Below are 16389 nucleotides of genomic sequence, written 5' to 3'. Positions count from 1 at the left end.
TCGAACCACTGTAATCTCTTTATTGTTATTGATATATCCAAAATACGGGGATAGGTTAATAACGGCAAATTGTTTCGAGGTTATATTAAATCTCTAAAACGGCTTCTTCAAGGGCAAAATTTATCATAAAATAAGTTGAAGCGATAGTAGTTAAGGCCTTCGTTCTTCATTATCACTTGAAGGACTGCCTGCAAATAAATAGGATGTCTGGGTAAAAATGAGTTTTCAATAATTGGTGGTTGTCTGAACCCAGCCAACAGCCATTAATGTGCGTAGAAATATTTCAGAGAAACGACAAAAATTTGTCTGCTGGAAAAAGTAATACTAGTTATCAATAAATATAAATGACTATAATGATGATGACAGTACTAATCACATTAACAACAACAACGACAATGACAAAATAATAAATAATAATAACAATGGTATAATAATAAATATAATTAGAATAATTAGAGTAACAAGAAGAGCAACAAATGGGATATATTATTTTATCATGGCCAGTGCCGTGTTGTATTGATGTGTCAGTATAGCTTATTGTTTTATTGAAATATATAAGACTCCATTTTGTATAAATGGAGAACAGTAATCACACAAGACCTATATAACAATAAAATGAATAAATAAAATGAAAACAACTTACCCTTCAGGCACCCTTTGAAGACCATCATAGCTGTGAAGGAATGAAGGATGTGGCTTACTCAAGTGAGGATACACAAGGCTGGAAAGATCTTCCAGGAAGTTGACTGGAAACACCTTAAGATGGGCAAGGAGCTGACTACTCTAATTTTCAGATAGCTTGATATGACATTGGCTCTAGTGAAAGAAAGAAATCAATCAATCAATCAACAAGGCTGTGGCCTAAGAAGAATCACAGGGTGCCCAGAGGTTCTCATGCAGGAAGTGTGGGGTGCCTAGCTCTCAGAAGAATTAATAAAAAGGAAGTTATGCAAGTTTCCCATTAGGACAAAACTTGGTGGCCTGAGGCACCCCGGCTTTGTGAGACAACAGGATGATTCAAATGAATGCCACTGTTGCACCACTCCAAGCCAAGTCATTAGCTTACTGCATGCTAGCAGAGCCTGATCTAATTTACTTATGCTCATTGGCCACACAATTAACATTTTAAGTTGTCTAATGTTATCATGTATAAATCCGTTTGCTCCTGTTTTGGAATTTACCTAAAGCTCTCCTTCCCACACCTTGCTATAATTTATGAAATTTTGGCAGAAAGCTGAGGTCTTACATCTTCATTTAGCAATTCCATGATCTTGATAAGATCTCCTATCCTCTGTTTGGGGCAAGTGTCTCTAACTTGCTGCCATGAGGCAGTCAAATACACAGTCACTCTCAAACTTTTCCATCACTAGATGATCAATAGATGAAGCGCCCTGTGGGGGGGTGGGGTTCTATTTCCACCTGGCGAGCTTCACCCTACCCTCCTGTTGTGGTAACTGTTACTGATGCTGAAGGAGCTGCTGTTATTGTGTCTGTTGCTGCTACTGCTACTGCTGCCACAGGTGCTGTCATGCATGCTGCTGTCGTTGTGGATGCTGCTGCAGGAGCTGTTGTTCTTGTGTTTGTTAATGTGGCTGTGCTGGACTCAGGTAACATAGCTGCTGTTGTTGTTGTTACAGCTACAGTTGCTGGGCTTGTTGAGCACTGAGGCTGGGGCTGCTGTTGTTGTGACAGCTGCATAACATGGAGTCCAAAGGCATTCATAACCCCGACCAATGCATCCTCTCTGAGTTTTTTTTTCCCAGCATTGTTTGGATCAAGAAAGGGTATGTTCTCTGGCCACCATAGTGGTTGGGACTGCCTATTTGCCCAAGTGCTTGAGTTTTTTCCTGTAAAAAAGTACCAATTATATGAAAAACTTGCATTAAATGGGCAGTCTCAAGACCCTTACTAATTAGTGTCCCCCCCATATTAAACCCTCAGTCGAGTCAGCTGGCTCTACCAAATTGTGAAATTGATAGCCAGTTTATAATTGACTCCATATGATCATGATTGGGTCAGTAAGTGCATCAAGCATATTCAAATTATGATAAGCTACTCTATAAAAATGATTTTTTTTTTTGAGAATGATGAAGTCTTCTTGTGCTCTGTTACAGCAGATTGCTACACAAACAATCAGCATGCAATGTATGGTTAAAGACCCTGGCATGCTTCAGTAAGTATAGGGTAGATTGAACACTTGACTATCACAAACCTTTTCCACATAAGGCCCAATTAGGTTGTAAACCAGGCAACAAGAAAACTTACTTATAAAGTACTTAACTGTATGGTCTTCCTGCAATATATCAAATATCCCTCAAAAAATATCTATAAAAGTCAGCTCAAAAGGATTAAATTTGGGTACTAAAGAAGTTATCAGCTCTGTTTAAGTATCAACATGCTAATTAATAAACCTGTCCTCTGAATAAAAGTTCAGTTTACATTTACAGCAAATATGGAAAAATAATATTTTTGACCAGCTATACTAGTGTCCATTAAAACAGGGTGTCTGCTTTACATGGGATTTCACTGTAGCAATGAATAGCCAATGTAAATAAAATTTTTTTTTTTGTTTTTCTTTTAAATTTCCCTTGATAACCATGCAGTACAAAAATTATAACTGCAGTGCCATTAAAAATATAACTCACGATTTGTGAAATTTACTTACAATTTGGCTCGATCTATATCATTATTATCAGCCATTTTAAGAGCTACATAACTCCTAGACAATTCAAAAAACTTTTTTAATGCTGATAACAACAAAAGCTGCTTTCTTTTGTAAATTAACTCTTAACATTAGACTTGCCATTGCTACTTCTTACAGCTGAAACAACAAGTGACCTCAGGTCAGGAACACCGAGTAGTCTGAATAATCAGCCTGAATTGGAATTTTATTCCTTAAGTGCATCCAGTTCTTGTAACTGGTTGACATTTCTTTCAGCCACTGCCATAAATTTTAAAAACAAAAAACCCTTCAAGTATTGGTACATGTGCACACATATATATCAATTTTCTTTTTCTAGAAAACTGGTTCATTAATTATTTTCTTGTTCAAGACTTGATATTTATGGTTGTGTCATACTATATCCTTTGATTAAACAAAGCTAAAAATTTACATGTATCATTTTTCACTAATCAAATAATCACCACACAATAGTTCTTGAACTTACATCGATCACATCTTCTTCCAAAAGACTTCACAATGCTTCTTTGAAATGCACTTTTCACAAAGGACAAAAAAAATGACTCTAATTCTGATGGACCTACAAATGAATAAGAATCATTAATAAACCATTTGAAAATGCCACATCAGCACTTTTTACACAGCTTATCCTAATTCATTCAAAGCTTTCTTGCAATTACCACTTGAAAATAGCAAACATGACAACTGCCAGCAAAGTATTTTAATCCTACATAAAAACAGAATTATCGTTACTTACATGAAAAACATGGCTATCCATTTTTCAAGCAAATCAGTACCACCGGCATCTTTCTCCGAGTGTACCATTCATTTATCTAGTAAAATAAAGATATCAAAGCTGTCACAGGGCATAATTTAATTTATACCTCCCTTTTATTAAATCTCAGATCTGCCACACAGCTGATCAAGAAACCTCTGCTTGCAGGGGCATGGAACCAAATTATCTCTAAAACTGAGCAAGAGATGTACTTCATTATATCCATAATGCATAAATAATTAAGGGGCCAGAGGCAAACTTAGCCTATGTCAAATTTTAGGCTGTTTTCATTTTCGCTCAGATTTGCCTAACTTTTTGGAATATGAGTTACAGATTGGTGGAGAACCATTCCTCTAGATCTATCTTTTTTTTGTTTTTGTTTTTTGGATTTAATCTTTCTTTTACCAAGGAGAAAAAGAAGCCTTTTGTTTCTCCAACAGGTTTTGCATTAATCATATCTCAAAAGAGCCTCAAAATGAGACCTAGGCTGGTTATCCTTGCCCCTCAAATTGTCCTAACCCTTTTTTCAAGGGACAGTCGGGTGCAAGAGTCTACCTTGGATCTCTCACCTGCATTCTGAATAAAGTGCAGCTGTAATATCAACCAAATATTATGTTAGTATATAACTGATAACGATTAATTTCAAACATCACATCAATCTACACCCTTAGGATACAACTTTCACACATTTTCAAAAAAAAAAAAAACACTTGCAATGCTCTGCGATGATAGCTCTTACGTTGAATGATCACTTGGTACTGTAGCTGTAGAGCTAATTCTAAGATCGTAACAATAGCAACCGTCGTGAGGCTAGCCTATTAAAGACAATCTATTAAAATTATGTTACGATCGGTACGTTTGGAGCTCATTCAAATTATGAATTTATTGTCATCAATCGTCATCGAGAACTTGGCTGATGGAAACTATGAATGTCATCCGAGTATACAATATAGAAATGCTTAAAAAGTACAACTGAAAGACTTCCATTTCTTTTAGGGGCCCACTTTAAGGAGTGGGTAAATAGGAGGAAAATTTAGTAAATTCTAATTCACTTTTTCTAAAAGCTTTCATGGTCCTTTATCCAACCCCAATTCGCAAAAGTGGATTTTGTTGTTACATTACAATCTCTAGTCAGTTGCAATCGATGTATTTTACGTAATTTCGCACGTTCAAGGGATCAGCTACTAGAGTGATAAAAGCCGACTGAAATAGGGGCATCTTACTTGTTTTTGTTTTTTTGGTGGCGCCGGATTCTGCATTGTCTCCACTGTCATCGTTACGGTCCTAACACAAAAAAAATTCACAGGTGATGTATCGCGCATTTAGAGATTAAGATGTACGATTCTGAGTTGCACTTAAACAACAACAGAAAAGTACTTCTTCCAGCATTGTCAAAAGAGAGACCCTGCTCTGCCATGTTTGAATCCGTGCATTAGTTTGGGGCACTGGGCACTGTATGTGATGTGACACATTATGACACATGCGTAGTCCTAGGTTATTCTGCGTGGCTCTGGCTTCACATTTTGACCCAATTAATGCCTCGAGGTATGAATAGGAGATCGCTGCAATGGCGGCCGATCGAGGTAGTGGCGTTGCGTGGACAACATTTCGGATAAATTAGGCACAATTTTACCCTATATCTTCAAATGTCTAGGGTAATCAAGGCACACGACAATATATATTTCATTTCTTTATTTATTTCGGTAAAAATAGGGGCAAAGTAGCGACTGCTGGCTTTTTCATTCTACTCGCAAATTATTTTGCGACTCCTAGGGAATAATTTTTTAGTCACAAACATAAAAATTAAGTCACAAAAGCGACTGTATTGGTCGCAATTTCGAGCCCTAAGAACAGTTTTTTTTTTCTTTTTTTTTTTTTTTTATCATGAGCCTCATTATTACTTACAAGTACCTACTAGACCTGTACTCAATATTAGCAATACTGTGTTCTTGCAGTCAATTGCAGGGCCTTACATTAAACCAAGAGCATGTGCTGCTGTAGGACAGGGAGGATTGTTATCGCTCTATGAAGTTGTGTTTCAGCAGTATGGCCTGACATGTGGACAGGTATGTTTTAAAGACTATTGCAAGAGATTAGTGAGGTTCAAAACTCAAACTTACTTACTAAGTGTATTAAGAGATTTTTACGGGGTGATCATGTGGAAAACATCACAGAAGAAATAATGAGGAATCTCTAGTCACAGATATCACTATGAGCTGTTAGTAGTTTTATGACAATTCCATGAATTTCTAGTGAAAAACCCATTAAGATCATTTCATGGCCCAGGAATACTGCAAAATGAAAATTCATGGGGTTATTTTAAGCCCAGAATTTTCCAGTAATGGGAGGAATTTTTTTCATGACCCATGAATTTCTTTTAAGCCTGCTTTCTTGACCCATGAATTTCCCTTGAAAGTCACCAGAATGAATTTCATGACCCATTAATTTCTATAAAAGCTTACTTCATGACCCATGAATTTCTTTAAAGTCTACTTTCACAACCCATTCATTTCCCCTGAAAGTCACCTAAATGAATTCCATGACCCATTAATTTCTTTAAAAGCCTATACTTTCATGACCCATTAATTTCCCCTGAAAGTCACCTAAATGAATTCCATGACCCATGAATTTCTTTTAAGTCTACTTTCATGAGGCATGAATTTCCCCTGAAAGTCACCAGAATGAGTTCCATGACCCATCAATTTCTTTAAAAGCCTACTTTCGTGACCCATGAATTTCTTTTAAGTCTACTTTCATGACTTAATTATTAGTTTCCTCAGAAAGTCACCAGAATCAATTTCATGCCCCATGAATGGCAATCAAATAATTTCAAGAAATCCTCAATATCTTGAATGTAAAGGTTTTAAGACAAGGAGTAATTTTAGAGGCTTAAGACTTTGGTTCACTAAAAGGTATGCTATACAAAATGTACCAAGAGATATACATAGTCATACATGTATATATACGTTTATCATGAAATTTATTATTCAAATGAAGTTTTAGTAAATCTTAACATTAATAGACATTTTTTCACAAGGTAGCGGTCAATTATGTTAATTGCAAATTGTCCCTCCTAGATTTGCTTTCTAACCTCAAATGCCTCTTGGATTCCATATATAATCATAAAAGTTTTTATTGTGATGCAAAAAGTCTCATGTTGACAGATGTGCCAAAATCATAGAACATAAATATAATCATAAACATGGGAACGCTTCGGAATGTGCAGAAACAGGTGATCATCAGAGTATATCTTATATTTCCATCTGTTTTAATAGTGAGGGTTAAACACATTTGAAGTCACATTCAAAGTTGTGATTGGTGCGCACACGGCTTGTGTTATTTCTCACCTTTGCTATGAACACAACTCAAGTCAGGGTTTCAAGTCTTTGTTTCCTCTGGAACTTTTGGCCACAAATCGTTCATTTGTAGTACATTCAATTCTACATACTCGCCCGTATCCCACTTTTCTTTCTCAGAGTCAGTGTACTGTTATCACACATTTTCAAGCATGAGTGTGGTGTCCAAGCATACACTGTAGTTTGTAGTTTTTTTTGCTTTTAAATTCTTTAGCTTTATAGTTTTTTTATTTTATTTTTTAGTTTTTAATTTTTTAGGTGTTAAGTTTATAATTTTTTTCAGTTTCAATTTTCCTGCTATTTGACTTTTTTGTTTTGTAGTTTTTAATTTTTTTTTAGTGCCTGTTTTGAGGGGGGGGGGATAATTAGTGATATTATTGTAAACTATCTGATTATCTTGTGTCTAAAACCTGTAAATGAGCTTGACAGCTAGGTGTTTTGTCCACGGTAAGTAACGTTATTGTTATCGTTATGAAATACACTAAATATTTATCATAACTAGAATTATTAAGAAAAATTGATTGTGCCTTTCAGGTGCTGATAACAAAACAGGGTGTTTCTGATAAATACTCATTGGATAACTTGAGATCAACAGTGGAGAAGTTAATCTCTATGAACTGTATTCCCATTATAAATGAGAATGATGTGGTAGCATCATCTCCAGGCATGGATCTAGATTTGGCTGGGGTGAGTACAATCAAATCCATTTTACAGTTTATGGTTTGAATCTACAATTGGCAACAACATTGTTGACACATTGATCTTTTCAACCCCTAATTGCTTCAATTTTATTTTCTCTTTGTTTCAATTTTATCTCTTTTGCCCTCGCTACAGTAAGTTCACCATTATTTTTGCCCCCTCCTCCCCCCCCCCAAATAAAAATACAATATGTGACCTCTCTCGCGAAAACGTTCCTAACAGTAGCCATTCGAACAGTGAACGGAATGGCAAGCGAACGGCCGATGAACAGCTAGGAAAGCTGTTCGAAACGGATACTGTGAACGGATGAACGGCTAATTAAAATTTTCGAACGGATGAACGGCTAGTGAAAATTTTTAAACGGACAAGGTCGAACGGATTAACGGCTAATTAAAATTTTCAAACGGATGAACAGATGAACGGCTAATTAAAATTTTCGAACGGATTAGGTTGAATGGATTAACGGCTAATGAAAATTATCCAACAGATGAACGGCTAATTTTTCGAACACTGAGATGAGCCTCACAGATGAGATCGAATGGATAAACGGCTAAGCAGTCAAATAAGTGATCGCTTGTAGAAATTGTTTGAACAGATGGTTTTGTCAAAACGAATGCTGACAAAGGCATCCCAAACTCTCGTCTTGAGCCAAAGTGAAGGATTATTTCATGAAAGCGTCACACGTTGGGTGACAAGGTGTTAAGTAACGCGAGGTATTTGACACAATCTGTGAAAAGATCACTTGAAACGAGTCGAAACTCAATTGTTTGAATAACTCGACTTCGCTTTCGGCGCATTCAAATGGATTATAATTAATATTTTTATTATCGAATTCGACCGATTAAGATAAGGTACAACCAAGGAACTTGCACGCAAAAAGCATACGATAACTTCAGTTCGGGTTTAAATTTCCATAATCCCAGCTTCCCTGTCACTCCATCAAAAATGTGTTGCCTAAATGGTAACTGCTAACAACTTGTGTCAATTACCGCCATTTCACACAATCACTAAATGGAGAATTCAACGAGAGAAGATATGGATTGCGATCACACTGAAAATATTTCTACCATGGTTGCCAAAGTGCCAAGTAAACGGCGGCTTATACTATTTTGCGAAACGAAACGAAACGAAACGAAATTGTACTATTTTGCGAAACGAAACGAAACGAAACGAAATTTTGCGAAATGGCGTTTTTTCGCCTTTATTTAGCAAATATGTCCTCTTCGTCCGAAACAAAATGTTTCCACTAATATTATAATCAATATTTCTAAGAGCCTGGTCACCTCTCATTTCATTGACCATAGTAGAATTCGTTTCGCAAAGTAGTAATTTTGACAGAATTACTATTTTGCGAAATGGCGTTTTTTCACCTTTATTCAGCAAATATGTCCTCTTCGTCCGAAACAAAATGTTTCCACCAATAAAATGATCAATGTTTCTAAGAGCCTGGTCACCTCTCATTTTATTGACCATAACAGAACTCGTTTCGCAAAGTAGTAATTTTGACAGAATTACTATTTTGCGAAATGGCGTTTTTTCGCTTTTATTTAGCATATATGTTCTCCTCGTCCGAAACAAAATGTGTCCACTAATAAAATGATCAATATTTCTAAGAGCCTGGTCACCTCTCAATTTATTGACCATAATAGAACTCGTTTCGCAAAGTAGTAATTTTGACAGAATTACTATTTTGCGAAATGGCGTTTTTTCACCTTTATTCAGCGAATATGTCCTCTTCGTCCGAAACAAAATGTTTCCACCAATAAAATTATCAATGTTTCTAAGAGCCTGGTCACCTCTCATTTTATTGACCATAACAGAACTCGTTTCGCAAAGTAGTAATTTTGACAGAATTACTATTTTGCGAAATGGCGTTTTTTCACCTTTATTTAGCAAATATGCCCTCCTCGTCCGAAACAAAATGTGTCCACTAATAAAATGATCAATATTTCTAAGAGCCTGGTCGCCTTTCATTTTATTGACCAAAATAGAACTCGTTTCGCAAAGTAGTAATTTTGACAGAATTACTATTTTGCGAAATGGCGTTTTTTCGCCTTTATTTAGCAAATATGCCCTCCTCGTCCGAAACAAAATGTGTCCACTAATAAAATGATCAATATTTCTAAGAGCCTGGTCACCTCTCAATTTATTGACCATAATAGAACTCGTTTCGCAAAGTAGTAATTTTGACAGAATTACTATTTTGCGAAATGGCGTTTTTTCACCTTTATTCAGCAAACATGTCCTCTTCCGTCCGAAAGAAAATGTTTCCACCAATAAAATTATCAATGTTTCTAAGAGCCTGGTCACCTTTCATTTTATTGACCATAACAGAACTCATTTCGCAAAGTAGTAATTTTGACAGAATTACTATTTTGCGAAATGGCGTTTTTTCACCTTTATTTAGCAAATATGCCCTCCTCGTCCGAAACAAAATGTGTCCACTAATAAAATGATCAATATTTCTAAGAGCCTGGTCACCTTTCATTTTATTGACCAAAATAGAACTCGTTTCGCAAAGTAGTAATTTTGACAGAATTACTATTTTGCGAAATGGCGTTTTTTCGCCTTTATTTAGCAAATATGCCCTCCTCGTCCGAAACAAAATGTGTCCACTAATAAAATGATCAATATATCTAAGAGCCTGGTCGCCTCTCATTTTATTGACTAAAATAGAACTCGTTTCGCAAAGTAGTAATTTTGACAAAATTACTATTTTGCGAAATGGCGTTTTTTCGCCTTTATTTTGCAAATATGTCCTCTTCGTCCGAAACAAAATATGTTCACTAATAAAATGCGCAACACAATCCCTGAAGTTAATTTACTAGTCGTGCTATTGATATCGCTGACTCGCACATTTCACGCCTTCTTAAGTGGTTAGTTTTAGGCCTGGAACAAAGTGTTATTCCTGTGGGAAATTAATTATTGGCTATAAATTTGTCACACATGGTGCCGCTGAATCAAAATTTGGCACCATAAAGAACTCATCGTACTTAAGATTTTAAATTGTAAATATTTAGTTAATAAGTCACGACGTATGTCATTAATTTAACTAGAAGTCGTAAATTATTGCAGAGTTGGTGGCCAGTGTTCTAATTATTTCTAACGCCTCACGTTTGGAATGACCGTCCATTGCAGTAAAGTAAAACATTAAGAGGCAAAATAACATTGCTGATGCCAAAAATAACTCGTGAAATATCTAAAATTATAATTGTAAACTTCGCGTGCATTCGAAAGTTAGGCCCAGTTCAAACGTCGATCGTTTCGTGAGCCAAACCAAATTTTAATCAAGGCCAACCCAAATGATTTAGAAGGACTCAATTGATTCAAACGCCGATGATCTTAATTCCAGCCGAACTCCACGAACACTTGATGTTTGGTCAAACTGCTAGGAAAATACGTTTTAAGGTGACCAGAGGTGACCAGGCTCTTAGAAATATTGATCATTTTATTAGTGGAAACATTTTGTTTCGGACGAAGAGGGCATATTTGCTAAATAAAGGTGAAAAAACGCCATTTCGCAAATAGAAATTCTGTCAAAATAACTACTTTGCGAAACGAGTTCTATTTTGGTCAATAAAAAAGAGGTGACCAGGCTCTTAGAAATATTGATCATTTTATTAGTGGAAACATTTTGTTTCGGACGAAGAGGGCATATTTGCTAAATAAAGGTGAAAAAACGCCATTTCGCAAATAGAAATTCTGTCAAAATAACTACTTTGCGAAACGAGTTCTATTTTGGTCAATAAAAAAGAGGTGACCAGGCTCTTAGAAATATTGATCATTTTATTAGTAGAAACATTTTGTTTCGGACGAAGAGGACATATTCGCTGAATAAAGGTGAAAAAACGCCATTTCGCAAAATAGTAATTCTGTCAAAATTACTACTTTGCGAAACGAGTTCTATTTTGGTCAATAAAATGAAAGGTGACCAGGCTCTTAGAAATATTGATCATTTTATTAGTGGACACATTTTGTTTCGGACGAGGAGGGCATATTTGCTAAATAAAGGTGAAAAAACGCCATTTCGCAAAATAGTAATTCTGTCAAAATTACTACTTTGCGAAACGAGTTCTGTTATGGTCAATAAAATGAGAGGTGACCAGGCTCTTAGAAACATTGATAATTTTATTGGTGGAAACATTTTGTTTCGGACGAAGAGGACATATTCGCTGAATAAAGGTGAAAAAACGCCATTTCGCAAAATAGTAATTCTGTCAAAATTACTACTTTGCGAAACGAGTTCTGTTATGGTCAATAAAATGAAAGGTGACCAGGCTCTTAGAAACATTGATAATTTTATTGGTGGAAACATTTTGTTTCGGACGAAGAGGACATATTCGCTGAATAAAGGTGAAAAAACGCCATTTCGCAAAATAGTAATTCTGTCAAAATTACTACTTTGCGAAACGAGTTTTATTATGGTCAATAAATTGAGAGGTGACCAGGCTCTTAGAAATATTGATCATTTTATTAGTGGACACATTTTGTTTCGGACGAGGAGGGCATATTTGCTAAATAAAGGCGAAAAAACGCCATTTCGCAAAATAGTAATTCTGTCAAAATTACTACTTTGCGAAACGAGTTCTGTTATGGTCAATAAAATGAAAGGTGACCAGGCTCTTAGAAACATTGATAATTTTATTGGTGGAAACATTTTGTTTCGGACGAAGAGGACATATTCGCTGAATAAAGGTGAAAAAACGCCATTTCGCAAAATAGTAATTCTGTCAAAATTACTACTTTGCGAAACGAGTTCTATTATGGTCAATAAATTGAGAGGTGACCAGGCTCTTAGAAATATTGATCATTTTATTAGTGGACACATTTTGTTTCGGACGAGGAGGGCATATTTGCTAAATAAAGGCGAAAAAACGCCATTTCGCAAAATAGTAATTCTGTCAAAATTACTACTTTGCGAAACGAGTTCTATTTTGGTCAATAAAATGAAAGGTGACCAGGCTCTTAGAAATATTGATCATTTTATTAGTGGACACATTTTGTTTCGGACGAGGAGAACATATATGCTAAATAAAAGCGAAAAAACGCCATTTCGCAAAATAGTAATTCTGTCAAAATTACTACTTTGCGAAACGAGTTCTGTTATGGTCAATAAAATGAGAGGTGACCAGGCTCTTAGAAACATTGATCATTTTATTGGTGGAAACATTTTGTTTCGGACGAAGAGGACATATTTGCTGAATAAAGGTGAAAAAACGCCATTTCGCAAAGTAGTAATTCTGTCAAAATTACTACTTTGCGAAACGAATTCTACTATGGTCAATGAAATGAGAGGTGACCAGGCTCTTAGAAATATTGATTATAATATTAGTGGAAACATTTTGTTTCGGACGAAGAGGACATATTTGCTAAATAAAGGCGAAAAAACGCCATTTCGCAAAATTTCGTTTCGTTTCGTTTCGTTTCGCAAAATAGTACAATTTCGTTTCGTTTCGTTTCGTTTCGTTTCGCAAAATAGTATAAGCCGTAAACGGCTGATGAATTTTCTTGAACGGATAGCTCAATTTACCGTTTGAACGGATGATGAATATTCAAGAACGGATAGCTGGAGGCATGCGAACGGATTATGAATATTCAAGAACGGATAGCTAGAGGCGTTCGAACGGATGATGAAGTTTCTTAAATGGATAGCTCGAACGGTTTGAACGGATGATGAATATTCAAGAACAGATAGCTTGAGGCGTTCAAACGGCATGCCAATCCAGTCGAACGGCCAATGAACAGCTAACCGTTCGGAATGTTTTCCCGTGAGAGGTCACATAATAATTATTGTATCGTGATTTCATGAACATTTGGCTGACATTGAATGGGGGGAGGGGGGATCTGTTAATTGTTTATAGTGCGATGGAAACAGGACTGTTACTCTTCACAAACATGATGTGTCAACTAATTTGAATGCTCATTGTAGGGGAAATATTAGATTGTGTATTCTGATTGTTAAGGTGAGGGTAGACTTGAGAAGCACAGTTGTAGGCAGTCAGGCGGACTGACATTTTGACAATCTTAGCAGAAGGTCATCTGATCATCAGAGTCCTTCTCAGGAATATATTCACCTGCATGATCAGACTACACTGTATCAAATCATCTTCAATAATAATGCTCAAATAATCAAATATACTATAACTTGATATGGATGGATATATATAATATGATGTACTTTCATGGCTCATTGAAATGCCACTCACAGTTCAGACATTCAATTGAATTTCAAAATAAAGTGTTGCAGAGTTTGCCTTAAATAGGATGACAGGATTTTCTTGAGCATATAGATGGACTGCAGCATCACTTAATAACATTATTTTTGTCTCTTTGATCAGTTCCTTTTTTTTTACTTTAGGTGAAAACTATTGAACCTCCACAATCCTATTCTCTACTCTTGACAAATTTAAGAGGATTTCAGTTGAAGCAATTCCCTTAGTAGGGGCCTATTTTTATCCGTAGAACTAAGGAGAACACAAATCAAACCATCAGTTATTTGAAATGATTTTGAGTTGAAATATTTTTTTATTAAACTGAATTATTAATTTTATTATTTTATTATATTATTTTTAATCATTAACATTTATACTGTTACAGTAGCGTATAGGAAGGTAAATGTAGCTGTTAGGTCATGTGCCTATGCTGTGCGAAATTGTCTCTCATTACTTAGCCGTAGACCACAATGTAATGGTAGTCAGACAGTTGAGTGAAACACAAAATGGGGAATGAATTTTCTAAGAGAGTGAGAATTTTCCAAAAATGCTAATTTTTAGTAAAACACTCACACAAACTGTTAGTTGCAACAGGATTAACAACAAGAAGCAAATAAACAATTTTTCCTTTTATGAAATGTACCATCAATTGGCTAAGATACCTCTAGGTTTCAATATTAAGTTTTTAAGAAAAGGTTATTACAAGTTATCTGTCTGTCTCCTTTAATATGAAAGTTAGTACTTGATCTTGCAGCTTTATGTGGTCTGTGAAATATCTCTCCTCTTCATGATTCATAGCAAAGACTCTATATCAATAAAAAATTCTTAATAAGCTCTTTAGTTTTTGTCTCCTAACTTTCAGAAGCTTCAAAAGGTTTTTTTTATTATTTAATTCTGAGCTCTGAATTAGATTTGAAATTTGGGATCCTGTTATTTGACAGTTGGTAGTTGTGGCAAATTTCTGGCCCGCAAATCTAATGAGCCTGTTTAAAGCCAAATTAAATATAATTATTGTACATCCACTATTAGAAACTCAAGGCAGCTGTGTCAGTAATATTTTTTATCCAAATTAAAAATTTGTGGTAGGGTCTTTTTAGCAATTTTTTGACTAACACTTCCTCACAGCATTTAAATAAGCCATTCTACAATCTACATATTGAGCAAATTCTTTCACCTTTACTCAGCTTGGCTTTCCACTCTCTTTCTCTTGCTTGTAGCAGATTAACCTGATTGAAATTAAAATTGGTCTTCAAAAGGTGTCATTTATTGGTATGAATTGTGCTCATGGATTGAAAGTAATTTAATAACTTTTTCACCAAATAGAGATGTAAGTTAGATCATTTCATGAACTGCACATCCTATTCTAGAATTTTTTCAATCATATTTGCCCTTGAGTGTTTTTACTATTTGTCAGGTGCACTTACAGATGTTTAACTGCCATTTACAAATTCTTTCATTTTACACAATTAAATTGTTATAATCACTAATTCCAGCTCATGGTGTTATATCAGTTATCTTTCTGCCTAGGAAATTTCCTGACCTGTTTGTCATTTTGGAACATTCATGAAATGTTTTTTCTTCTGTTTTTCAAAACTATTTCAAATATTATTACTTAACTTGCTTTTCAAGTCAGAATAGTTTAGTTAGCTATATTAGGTGGATGGCATTAAAATAAGCAGCTCTAGGACCTTTTCACATCCACCCCAGGGAGGATCATTTCCTGGCAAACTCAAGGGGAGTTAAACGTGTGCAACTTCTGAAGAAAACCATTTGAAACAAAACTGAAATTTTAAGAATGGCAAGGACTTAGCCCGCAAGCAGACCATCAATTTACAGGTGCTTCTGCCTGACTTTGCCTGTGGGGCAATATGAGGTCTTAATGAGCAATGTGAGCTAATGAGAGGTCTTCAAGGGATTTAGCAATGATTGTTAGTGTCCCAATGGCATTGGCCAATTTGTCACTGTCTAAGTGTCCCAAGGGCATTGGCCAATTTGTCACTAACTGTCCCAAAGGCATTGGCCAATTTGTCACTGTCTAAGTGTCCCAATGGCATTGGCCAATTTGTCACTGTCTAAGTGTCCCAATGGCATTGGCCAATTTGTCACTAACTGTCACAATGGCATTGGCCAATTTGTCACTGTCTAAGTGTCCCAATGGCATTGGCCAATTTGTCACTAACTGTCCTAATGGCATTGACCAATTTGTCACTGTCAAAGTGTCCCAAAGACATTGGCCAATTTGTCACTGTCTAAGTGTCCCGATGGCATCGGCCAATTTGCCACTGTCCACAAGAGTAAATACAGTGCTGCTCACGCAGTGATCGAGTCATGGACTGCTAGAACCAATTTATTTGACATTGATATTATGGTTAAAATAAATTAATTGATAGTGGTCAAGTGTGGTCTGTACTCTTATCTACAACGATATTAATTTTCACAGTGATCAAAATTTGTTGACAGTTGCGTACGTCCACAACATTTTGACTTCTGTGATGACAAATATCATTGTTGATAAGTGTACAGAACACACTAAACCACTGTTGATTTGTCAAGTAGATGGCTTGCCTTGCTCAAGGCCTTAAACTTGCCCATGGTTGAAGAAATGCTTGGCCACAGTGCTGATAACACGTCAGGGTCAGAGTGTTTGCAGGCTAGTGGGGTCTCTTC

General features: G+C 35.8%; 1 long non-coding RNA gene and 1 pseudogene across 4 annotated transcripts in view; one reads left to right on the top strand and one right to left on the bottom strand.

Annotated features, from left to right (window-relative positions):
• LOC148742546 (uncharacterized) lies at positions 1-5057 on the bottom strand. 3 transcript variants are annotated; one of them, XR_016000153.1, is made up of 7 exons: positions 4679-5057; positions 3975-4046; positions 3438-3513; positions 3168-3260; positions 1247-1847; positions 644-816; positions 1-188 (listed from the first exon to the last, which is right to left on the bottom strand). It is a non-coding gene; the product is annotated as an uncharacterized LOC148742546 (long non-coding RNA). The 3 variants fall into 3 exon arrangements; XR_016000155.1 differs by having other exon boundaries at positions 4025-4046; positions 4679-5033; XR_016000156.1 differs by lacking the exon at positions 4679-5057 and having other exon boundaries at positions 3145-3260; positions 3438-4647.
• Positions 5058-5101: 44 nt separating this feature from the next.
• LOC148742543 (delta-1-pyrroline-5-carboxylate synthase-like) overlaps positions 5102-16389 on the top strand; it is a 29240-nt pseudogene continuing 17952 nt past the window's right edge. Inside the window, exons 1-3 of the transcript XR_015996311.1 lie at positions 5102-5110; positions 5180-5521; positions 7346-7498. The product of XR_015996311.1 is annotated as a delta-1-pyrroline-5-carboxylate synthase-like (transcript). The remainder of the gene's footprint in view (positions 5111-5179; positions 5522-7345; positions 7499-16389) is intronic.

Source organism: Stylophora pistillata, chromosome 1, assembly GCF_964205215.1.
Source record: "Stylophora pistillata chromosome 1, jaStyPist1.2, whole genome shotgun sequence".
NCBI lineage: Eukaryota > Metazoa > Cnidaria > Anthozoa > Scleractinia > Pocilloporidae > Stylophora > Stylophora pistillata.
This window is presented reverse-complemented; position numbering and strand designations above follow the sequence as displayed.